Raw genomic sequence first — 10,000 nt, forward strand, 5'->3', positions numbered from 1 at the left:
TCAGGAAACACTTGTTCCCTGACCAACCTGACTTAACCCTAACACCGGCGTCAGGAAACACTTGTTCCCTGACCAACCTGACTTAACCCTAACACCGGCGTCAGGAAACACTTGTTCCCTGACCAACCTGACTTAACCCTTAACACCGGCGTCAGGAAACACTTGTTCCCTGACCAACCTGACTTAACCCTAACACCGGCGTCAGGAAACACTTGTTCCCTGACCAACCTGACTTAACCCTAACACCGGCGTCAGGAAACACTTGTTCCCTGACCAACCTGACTTAACCCTAACACCGGCGTCAGGAAACACTTGTTCCCTGACCAACCTGACTTAACCCTAACACCGGCGTCAGGAAACACTTGTTCCCTGACCAACCTGACTTAACCCTAACACCGGCGTCAGGAAACACTTGTTCCCTGACCAACCTGACTTAACCCTAACACCGGCGTCAGGAAACACTTGTTCCCTGACCAACCTGACTTAACCCTAACACCGGCGTCAGGAAACACTTGTTCCCTGACCAACCTGACTTAACCCTAACACCGGCGTCAGGAAACACTTGTTCCCTGACCAACCTGACTTAACCCTAACACCGGCGTCAGGAAACACTTGTTCCCTGACCAACCTGACTTAACCCTAACACCGGCGTCAGGAAACACTTGTTCCCTGACCAACCTGACTTAACCCTAACCCTAACACCGGCGTCACGACACACTTGTTCCCTGACCAACCTGACTTAACCCTAACACCGGCGTCAGGAAACACTTGTTCCCTGACCAACCTGACTTAACCCTAACACCGGCGTCAGGAAACACTTGTTCCCTGACCAACCTGACTTAACCCTAACACCGGCGTCAGGAAACACTTGTTCCCTGACCAACCTGACTTAACCCTAACACCGGCGTCAGGAAACACTTGTTCCCTGACCAACCTGACTTAACCCTAACACCGGCGTCAGGAAACACTTGTTCCCTGACCAACCTGACTTAACCCTAACACCGGCGTCAGGAAACACTTGTTCCCTGACCAACCTGACTTAACCCTAACACCGGCGTCAGGAAACACTTGTTCCCTGACCAACCTGACTTAACCCTAACACCGGCGTCAGGAAACACTTGTTCCCTGACCAACCTGACTTAACCCTAACACCGGCGTCAGGAAACACTTGTTCCCTGACCAACCTGACTTAACCCTAACACCGGCGTCAGGAAACACTTGTTCCCTGACCAACCTGACTTAACCCTAACACCGGCGTCAGGAAACACTTGTTCCCTGACCAACCTGACTTAACCCTAACACCGGCGTCAGGAAACACTTGTTCCCTGACCAACCTGACTTAACCCTAACACCGGCGTCAGGAAACACTTGTTCCCTGACCAACCTGACTTAACCCTAACACCGGCGTCAGGAAACACTTGTTCCCTGACCAACCTGACTTAACCCTAACACCGGCGTCAGGAAACACTTGTTCCCTGACCAACCTGACTTAACCCTAACACCGGCGTCAGGAAACACTTGTTCCCTGACCAACCTGACTTAACCCTAACACCGGCGTCAGGAAACACTTGTTCCCTGACCAACCTGACTTAACCCTAACACCGGCGTCAGGAAACACTTGTTCCCTGACCAACCTGACTTAACCCTAACACCGGCGTCAGGAAACACTTGTTCCCTGACCAACCTGACTTAACCCTAACACCGGCGTCAGGAAACACTTGTTCCCTGACCAACCTGACTTAACCCTAACACCGGCGTCAGGAAACACTTGTTCCCTGACCAACCTGACTTAACCCTAACACCGGCGTCAGGAAACACTTGTTCCCTGACCAACCTGACTTAACCCTAACACCGGCGTCAGGAAACACTTGTTCCCTGACCAACCTGACTTAACCCTAACACCGGCGTCAGGAAACACTTGTTCCCTGACCAACCTGACTTAACCCTAACACCGGCGTCAGGAAACACTTGTTCCCTGACCAACCTGACTTAACCCTAACACCGGCGTCAGGAAACACTTGTTCCCTGACCAACCTGACTTAACCCTAACACCGGCGTCAGGAAACACTTGTTCCCTGACCAACCTGACTTAACCCTAACACCGGCGTCAGGAAACACTTGTTCCCTGACCAACCTGACTTAACCCTAACACCGGCGTCAGGAAACACTTGTTCCCTGACCAACCTGACTTAACCCTTAACACCGGCGTCAGGAAACACTTGTTCCCTGACCAACCTGACTTAACCCTAACACCGGCGTCAGGAAACACTTGTTCCCTGACCAACCTGACTTAACCCTAACACCGGCGTCAGGAAACACTTGTTCCCTGACCAACCTGACTTAACCCTAACACCGGCGTCAGGAAACACTTGTTCCCTGACCAACCTGACTTAACCCTAACACCGGCGTCAGGAAACACTTGTTCCCTGACCAACCTGACTTAACCCTAACACCGGCGTCAGGAAACACTTGTTCCCTGACCAACCTGACTTAACCTTAACACCGGCGTCAGGAAACACTTGTTCCCTGACCAACCTGACTTAACCCTAACACCGGCGTCAGGAAACACTTGTTCCCTGACCAACCTGACTTAACCCTAACACCGGCGTCAGGAAACACTTGTTCCCTGACCAACCTGACTTAACCCTAACACCGGCGTCAGGAAACACTTGTTCCCTGACCAACCTGACTTAACCCTAACACCGGCGTCAGGAAACACTTGTTCCCTGACCAACCTGACTTAACCCTAACACCGGCGTCAGGAAACACTTGTTCCCTGACCAACCTGACTTAACCCACCGGCGTCAACCAACACTTAACCCTAACACCGGCGTCAGGAAACACTTGTTCCCTGACCAACCTGACTTAACCCTAACACCGGCGTCAGGAAACACTTGTTCCCTGACCAACCTGACTTAACCCTAACACCGGCGTCAGGAAACACTTGTTCCCTGACCAACCTGACTTAACCCTAACACCGGCGTCAGGAAACACTTGTTCCCTGACCAACCTGACTTAACCCTAACACCGGCGTCAGGAAACACTTGTTGACCAACCTGACCCCTAACACTGACTTGTTCCCTGACCAACCTGACTTAACACCGGCGTCAGGAAACACTTGTTCCCTGACCAACCTGACTTAACCCTAACACCGGCGTCAGGAAACACTTGTTCCCTGACCAACCTGACTTAACCCTAACACCGGCGTCAGGAAACACTTGTTCCCTGACCAACCTGACTTAACCCTAACACCGGCGTCAGGAAACACTTGTTCCCTGACCAACCTGACTTAACCCTAACACCGGCGTCAGGAAACACTTGTTCCCTGACCAACCTGACTTAACCCTAACACCGGCGTCAGGAAACACTTGTTCCCTGACCAACCTGACTTAACCCTAACACCGGCGTCAGGAAACACTTGTTCCCTGACCAACCTGACTTAACCCTAACACCGGCGTCAGGAAACACTTGTTCCCTGACCAACCTGACTTAACCCTAACACCGGCGTCAGGAAACACTTGTTCCCTGACCAACCTGACTTAACCCTAACACCGGCGTCCGGTCCAGAGCCGCCGTTCCTGATTGACCAACCTGACCTAACCTAACCTGGCGTCCAGCCGCTTGGTTCCCTTGACCACTTGACAACCCTTAACACCGGCGTCAGGAAACACTTGTTCCCTGACCAACCTGACTTAACCCTAACACCGGCGTCAGGAAACACTTGTTCCCTGACCAACCTGACTTAACCCTAACACCGGCGTCAGGAAACACTTGTTCCCTGACCAACCTGACTTAACCATAACACCGGCGTCAGGAAACACTTGTTCCCTGACCAACCAGACTTAACCATAACACCGGCGTCAGGAAACACTTGTTTCTGACCAGGCCTGGGATAACTACCCGGCGGCATCGACGCGTCCTTGAGCCAATGACCAACCTTAACGCCCGGCGTCAGGACCGCGTTTCCTATGACCTTAAGGCCGCAACCAACCTAACGCCGTTCCCTGACCAACCTGACTTAACCCTAACACCGGCGTCAGGAAACACTTGTTCCCTGACCAACCTGACTTAACCTTAACACCGGCGTCAGGAAACACTTGTTCCCTGACCAACCTGACTTAACCTGGTTATAATAATGTAAGAATAATATAAGAGAGTAACATCAACAATTATTATTGTATTTCAGATATTGTTGTGTAGCAGTGAGTGAGGTGGTCGCTCTGTGGCAGGTGCACTCTACACCTGTGTGAGGTGGTCGCTCTGTGGCAGGTGCACTCTACACCTGTGTGAGGTGGTCTCTCTCTGGCAGGTGCACTCTATACCTGTGTGAGGTGGTCGCTCTGTGGCAGGTGCACTCTACACCTGTGTGAGGTGGTCGCTCTGTGGCAGGTGCACTCTACACCTGTGTGAGGTGGTCGCTCTGTGGCAGGTGCACTCTACACCTGTGTGAGGTGGTCTCTCTGTGGCAGGTGCACTCTACACCTGTGTGAGGTGGTCTCTCTCTGGCAGGTGCACTCTACACCTGTGTGAGGTGGTCTCTCTCTGGCAGGTGTACTCTACACCTGTGTGAGGTGGTCTCTCTCTGGCAGGTGCACTCTACACCTGTGTGAGGTGGTCTCTCTCTGGCAGGTGCACTCTACACCTGTGTGAGGTGGTCTCTCTCTGGCAGGTGCACTCTACACCTGTGTGAGGGGGTCGCTCTCTGGCAGGTGTACTCTACACCTGTGTGAGGTGGTCTCTCTCTGGCAGGTGCACTCTACACCTGTGTGAGGGGGTCGCTCTCTGGCAGGTGTACTCTACACCTGTGTGAGGGGGTCGCTCTCTGGCAGGTGCACTCTACACCTGTGTGAGGGGGTCGCTCTCTGGCAGGTGTACTCTACACCTGTGTGAGGGGGTCGCTCTCTGGCAGGTGTACTCTACACCTGTGTGAGGGGGTCGCTCTCTGGCAGGTGCACTCTACACCCTCCTTAATATAGTAACACCTGCATATTTCATCTACGCAGCATCTTCATCCGGTTTGAGTTCTTCAATCTCACGTAAAAATTCCATTAGATTTATAAGGTAAGATTTTCTCAACTGTAATGTTTTGTGTGTGTGTGTGTGTGTGTGTGTGTGTGTGTGTGTGTGTGCATGGGTGTGTGTGTGTGTGTGTGTGTGTGGGTGTGTGTGTGTACTCACCTAGTTGAGGATGCCTCTTTGACTCTTTCATGCCACTCCTCCCACTTATTTGTTATACCATCAGCGTTTGTGTACCATACCTTCAGTTTCCTTTCCAACACTGTGGTTTGTGGGGCCTGTGAGGGTGGGAGACCTGGTAGCATACTGTGGGATTCTATAGCTCGGTGTTGGGTGGAGGCTGTGGGTATGGATTGTAGTGTGTGTTGGGATGGTGTGATAGGTTGTATGGTTCTGAGAATAGTTGTGTGTGTGCTTGCCCTTGCTGTTCTGTTCTGCTCTGACTGACCTCTGCTGGTTCCATCCTTGTCTCTTTTCCTAGCTCCTTTCGCTTTTTTGTCCTCTCACTCAGCTGCTGTCGTTCTGATTGTGTTCTGTCTCTGTCTAGGAACACCCTCTTGTACTCTTCTGAGTATTTCAATCTTGGTTTCTCTTGGAGGATCCTGTTCCGCACTGTTTCCGTCCTGAGAATCAGCTTGATTGGTCGGTTTCTCCCCTTCGAGTACCCCCTATTCTCTGAAAATTTACAATCTCGTCCATCTCTTCACCTATTTCCGTGATGATTTTCTCAATCTCCTTTCTTTCTTCCTGCTGCCTTTCAGTGTGTGTCCTTTCCTCTCTCTCCTGAAGCCCATGGATAAACACTGATTTTGCCCTTTCCTCCTCCCATTGCCTCACCCTCTGTGACTCTGGATCCTGCCTGTATGTGGTCAGTTTCTCCCTTGATTTTTCCAGTGGCTCTTGATAGCATGGTTGTGTCTCAGCATTCGACCTATCACCCTCTCCATCTGCAACCAGCTGTTCTTCCCTTTCACTCCTTGGCTCTTTTTGGCAGGTTGATACGACCTTAGCATAATTCATAATTCCTTCCTTCCTGTTCGGCCTCGCAGCTTCATATGCTGTGTCTTCTCTGGTCACTGCCCCTGTAACTCGCTTCAGTCTATTTATCTCAACTTCTAGGACCCTTATCTTGGCTACTGCAGTTTCGACTTGTGCCTCCCAATTCTTTGTCTCCTTCTCCAGCCTCTTTTCCAATTTCACAGAGAGCTCTTTCTCCATTTTTTCAGAAAGCTCTCGTAATTTTCTCTCCCACTCTTGTGTGTGTGTGTGTGTGTGTGTGTGTGTGTGTGTGTGTGTGTGTGTGTGTGTGTGTGTGTGTGTGTGTGTGTGTGTGGGTGTGTTTGTACTCACCTAATTGTACTCACCTAATTGTGGTTGCAGGGGTCGAGACTCAGCTCCTGGCCCCGCCTCTTCACTGATCGCTACTGGATCCTCTCTCTCTCTGCTTCCTGAGCTTTGTCATACCTCTTCTTAAAACTATGTATGGTTCCTGCCTCCACTACTTCACTTGCTAGGCTATTCCACTTGCTGACAACTCTATGACTGAAGAAATACTTCCTAACGTCCCTGTGACTCGTCTGAGTCTTCAGCTTCCAGTTGTGACCCCTTGTCCCTGTGTCCCCTCTCTGGAACATCCTATCTCTGTCCACCTTGTCTATTCCCCGCAGTATCTTGTATGTCGTTATCATGTCTCCCCTGACCCTTCTGTCCTCCAGTGTCGTCAGTCCGATTTCCCTTAACCTTTCCTCGTACGACATTCCCTTGAGCTCTGGGACTAGCTTTGTTGCAAACCTTTGTACTTTCTCTAACTTCTTGACGTGCTTGACCAGGTGTGGGTTCCAGACTGGTGCTGCATACTCCAGTATGGGCCTAACATACACAGTGTACAGTGTCTTGAACGATTCCTTATTAAGGTATCGGAACGCTATTCTCAGGTTTGCCAGGCGCCCATATGCTGCAGCGGTTATTTGGTTGATGTGTGCCTCCGGTGATGTGCTCGGTGTTATGGTCACCCCAAGGTCTTTCTCCCTGAGTGAGGTCTGTAGTCTTTGTCCACCTAGCCTATACTCTGTCTGCGGTCTTCTTTGCCCCTCCCCAATCTTCATGACTTTGCATTTGGCTGGATTGAATTCGAGAAGCCAGTTACTGGACCACATGTCCAGCCTCTCCAGGTCTCTTTGCAGTCCTGCCTCATCCTCGTCCGATTTAATTCTTCTCATCAACTTCACGTCATCTGCGAACAGGGACACTTCAGAGTCTATTCCTTCCATCATGTCGTTCACATATATCAAAAATAGCACTGGTCCTAGAACTGACCCCTGTGGGACCCCGCTCGTAACAGGCGCCCACTGTGATACCTCTTCACGTACCATGACTCGTTGCTGCCTCCCTGTCAGGTATTCCCTTATCCATTGCAGTGCCCTTCCTTTTACGTGTGCCTGATCCTCCAGCTTCTGCACTAATCTCTTGTGGGGAACTGTGTCAAAGGCCTTCCTGCAGTCAGGAAAACGCAATCTACCCAATCCTCTCTCTCGTGTCTTACTTCTGTTACCTTGTCATAAGACTCCAGGAGGTTTGTGATACAAGATTTGCCTTCCATGAACCCATGCTGGTTTTCATTTATAATCTTGTTCCTTTCCAGGTGTTCGACCACTCTCCTCCTGATAATCTTCTCCATGACTTTGCACACAATACATGTCAGAGACACAGGTCTGTAGTTTAGTGCCTCGTTTCTGTTTCCTTTCTTAAATATGGGGACTACATTAGCTGTCTTCCATTTCTCAGGTAGTTGCCCAGTTTCAAGGGATGTGTTGAAGATTGTGGTTAGAGGCACACACAGCATCTCTGCTCCTTCTCTAAGGACCCATGGGGAGATGTTGTCCGGTCTCATCGCCTTTGAGGTGTCAAGGTCACTTAAGAGCTTCTTCACCTCCTCCTCAGTTGTTCGTATGTCATCCAACACTTGTTGGTATATTCCCTCTTGATGTTCCCTTCTGTGCTGTCTTCCCACAGCCCTTCCTGTCTCTACTGTAAAAACTTCCTTAAATCTCCTGTTCAGCTCTACACATACCTCCTGATCATTTCTTGTGAGTTCTCCACCTTCTGTCCTTAATCTGATCACCTGGTCTTTGACTGTTGTCTTCCTCCTGATGTGGCTATACAACAGTTTCGGCTCAGTCTTGATTCTCGATGCTATGTCATTTTCATACTGTCGCTGGGCCTCCCTCCTTACCTGTGCGTACTCATTCCTGGCTCTGCGACTGATCTCCCTATTTTCGTGTGTTCTCTGCCTTCTGTACTTTTTCCATTCTCTATTGCACTTTGTTTTTGCCTCCTTACACCGTCGGGTAAACCAGGGGCTTGTTCTGGTCTTCCCGTTGTTACGTTGCCCTTGGGAATGAACCTTTCCACTGCCTCCTTGCATTTTGTTGCTACATATTCCATCATTTCATTTACTGGCTTTCCTGCCAGTTCTCTGTCCCACTGGACCTCCCGCAGGAAGTTCTTCAACCCTATGTAGTCCCCTCTTTTATAGTCAGGCTTTCCCCATTCTACTCCTGTTATTCTCTCCACTTGCAGCTCTACTATGTATTCAAAGCACAGAACCACGTGGTCGCTAGCTCCTAGGGGACTCTCATACTTGATGTCCTCAATGTCTGAGCTGCCCAGGGTGAACACAAGGTCCAATCTTGCTGGTTCATCCTCCCCTCTCACTCTGGTAGTGTCCTTAACATGTTGGTGCATGAGGTTTTCCAGCACCACGTCCAACATCCTGGCTCTCCATGTTTCGGGACCCCCATGTGGCTCCAGGTTTTCCCAGTCAATCTCCCTGTGGTTGAAATCCCCCATAACCAGCAACTTTGCTCTGCTGGAGTGAGCTCTTCTTGCCACCTCAGCAAGTGTGTCCACCATTGCTCTGTTGCTCTCTTCATATTCCTCTCTTGGCCTCCTGCAGTTCTGTGGTGGATTATACATCACTCCAATGACCACTTTGTGTTCCCCAGACTGAAGTGTACCTGCTATGTAGTCTCTTTCTCCCGTCTCATCTATTCCTTCCATTTTCTCGAATTTCCATCTGTTTTTTACGAGCAGAGCAACCCCACCTCCCCCCCTGCCCCTTCTATCTTTCCTCATGATCTGGTATCCTGGTGGGAAGATTGCATCTGTTATTGTCTCCATGAGTTTTGTTTCTGTAACTGCTATGATGTCTGGGGACTTCTCATTGATTCTTTCTTGCCATTCCTCATGTTAATCCATCTGCATTTGTGTACCAAACCTTCAACTTCTGTTCTAATACTGTAACTGTGGTGCGGGGGGTGGAAACAGAGGGATCGGTGTGTGATGGTTGGTTTGGATTGTTCAGTTGCCTTGGGGGTGTCGTGGCTGCAGTCCTTCTGCAGGTGTTTCTGGGGGGTGCGCTTGTCCTTCCATTTGATCCTGGGTTATTCTGCTCTCCTTTTTCATTTCCTCCCATTTCTCCTTTCGTTTTTGAACTCTCTCTTTCATTGTCTTCCTTTCGTCCTGTGTTCTGTCTCGGTCGAGGTACACACTCCGGAACTCCTGCTTGCCTCTCAGCCGTGCTTTCTCCTGCAGGATCATGGTTCGGGTTGATTCTGCCTTGAAAATTACTTTGAGAGGCCGATTCCTTTTCTTTGTGAACCACCCAATTCTCCGAAAATTTGCCACGTGGGTCATGTCCCCCTCGCCTATCACCTTCATGATGTCTTCAATCGCTTTTTTCTCCTCCTGCTTTCTTTCATCATAAGTTTCCCCTTTAGCTTCGTCTAGCCCATAGACAAACACGGATCTCTCCCTTTCCACCTCCCACTGTGACTCCCATTGCATCCTCTGATGTGTTTTAGTTCCTTCCCGTGGAGTGTTCCTTCAGTCCCTTCCCTAGTTATGGCCCCTATGCTTCTTGGTTTATCCTTCCTGCTCACCTGCTCCTGGCCCCCACAGGTATCTGGTAAGGTCCTTGCACATG

The 10,000-nt window shown here is 50.2% G+C and overlaps 1 protein-coding gene across 1 annotated transcript in view; it reads left to right on the top strand.

Annotated features, from left to right (window-relative positions):
* Nucleotides 1–4,930: 4,930 nt before the first annotated feature.
* Nucleotides 4,931–10,000, top strand: part of LOC128687195 (uncharacterized) — a 148,852-nt gene continuing 143,782 nt past the window's right edge. The window contains exon 1 of the mRNA XM_070098499.1: nt 4,931–5,061. The gene's annotated coding sequence lies outside the window, so the exon portion shown is untranslated. The remainder of the gene's footprint in view (nt 5,062–10,000) is intronic.

This window comes from Cherax quadricarinatus, chromosome 62 (assembly GCF_038502225.1).
Source record: "Cherax quadricarinatus isolate ZL_2023a chromosome 62, ASM3850222v1, whole genome shotgun sequence".
Taxonomy (NCBI): Eukaryota; Metazoa; Arthropoda; class Malacostraca; order Decapoda; family Parastacidae; genus Cherax; species Cherax quadricarinatus.